This window comes from Octodon degus, unplaced genomic scaffold, assembly GCF_000260255.1.
Source record: "Octodon degus isolate 3935 unplaced genomic scaffold, OctDeg1.0 scaffold00106, whole genome shotgun sequence".
NCBI classification, from domain to species: Eukaryota; Metazoa; Chordata; class Mammalia; order Rodentia; family Octodontidae; genus Octodon; species Octodon degus.
In genome coordinates, this window is record NW_004524682.1 from 1,437,717 (window position 1) to 1,439,730 (window position 2,014).

Here is a 2,014-nt window from a genome sequence, read left to right on the forward strand (position 1 = left end):
ACAAATGGAAAACAAAATGAAGCACGCAGTGTAAAATAACTTAGTTTATGTACAACATTTAAATATCCAGCATGAAGTTTCAGTTATATCAAGAACTGCATGTAAGGGTCAGAAAGATGGCTCAGTGGACTAAGCACCTGTTTTGGCAAGCACAGGGATGAGGGTTTGATCCCCAGTCCCTCATGCAGCGCTGGCCCCATCCCTGGAGCATGCTGAGCTGGTGAAAGAGTCCAGATGTGGTGCCACACTCCTGTAATCCCAGCGTTGGGGAAGCTGAAAACAGGAGGATTATTACAAGTCTGAACTGCATAGAGAGACCCTTTACCAATTACATAAAAAAATGAAGAAGAAAAAAGAATTTCATATAATGTATATTTAAAACTTATGGTGGTGGCTAGGGATATAGCTCAGTTTCATAAGCACCTATCCAGCAAGTGCAAGGTCCAGAGTTTGATTCCCGGTAACGCATACACACACACACACACACACACACACACACACAGACCAAAAACAAACAAACAAACAAAAAACTATAGTAGTAATTTTATTAGTATTTATGGTATAAAATGCTTGATAGCACTGGATGTCAAGTATTGTTTTTATTATTATTTTATTATTAGTGCAAGCTGACAATACAAAATGGTGAGTCTATTTCCTTCCCTAACTCCAAAAGTAAATTCCTAGTTTCCCAGTGTCCCTACTTTATGTATTTTCATATTTGCTTATTCATTAAATGAACTGGTTTTCTTTTTTTAATAAGAAAACACATAGCAGTTAACATTCCAACTCTTGTTTATGTTACCTGGAATGATGGTTTCTAGTTCCAACGTACCAAGCATGATTTTACAATTCCAGCAAATAATATGAGTTAACGCTTCCTCATGACTGAATAATTCCCTATGGATGTGTACCACACTCATCCATTCACCTGTGTGACAGGCATCTACACTGTGTCTACTGTTTGGTTGTTGTGGATTGTGCAGCTACAAACACAGATCCACACGTTTCTCTACAAAATGCTGAGTTCAGTGATTTGGGGATATTCCTTGCAGGGATCAAATGGTATTTCTGTGCTTAGTTTTCTGAGGAATCTCTAAATTGATTTCCATAGCAGTTGTACCAGCTTACATTCACACCAACAATGCAGGTGTGTTCCTTTTTCCCATAGCCTCACCAGAAGGCCTTGTCCTTTGATACTTTATGATAACCATTCTGAGTAGGATAGGATTGAATCTCAGTGTCATTTTAATCTGCATTACTCTAATGCTAAAGATGTTGAACACTTCGTCACATTTCTTTTTGCTATTTGTACTTTTAAGCCATATCTTTCACTGCCCCTGTCCTCTTCATTTATTGGTTGAGTTGGTTTGGGAATGTAACATTTTAGGTTTTTTAAATACATTCTAGATATTAATCCTCTACCTACAGAGCAGTTAACAAATAATTTCTCTGATTCTGTGGGTTGTTTTCTGTATTGTTTCCTATGATGTGCAGAAGCTTTCTTCTTTGATACAACCCCATCTACTGATTACTGGTATTAATTCCTGTCATTTGGAAATCACATTCAAGAAGTCTTTACATCTGCCTATGGCTATAATATAGGTTTACATCCACTTATTTAGTGTAAGACAAGACATAAGGATTATTTACAAATTTCTGCATGTGAATATCCAGTTTTTCCAGTATCAGTAAGTGAATAAAGTTAAATTATATAATAAAATCATAGCAAAAGAAAAATTCCTCTGTACCATTGTACAATGTGTTTGTGTTTTGTGTTATTATTATTATTAAAAATTAGTCAAATTATAAAAAAATTAAAAATTTTAAAGTAAAAGAGCTACTACAGTCAATAGGCTGAGGCTAATTTCCTATGGAAGACAAAAATTATTTTCTTATTATTCAATGTAGCCTGAGCACATAGTGTTTATAAAATTTATGTTAATATTCAGCTATGTTCTGAGCCTTTATGTTCCTCATTGGTCACTCTTTTGACTCACAAGAGTGACTTGCAGTC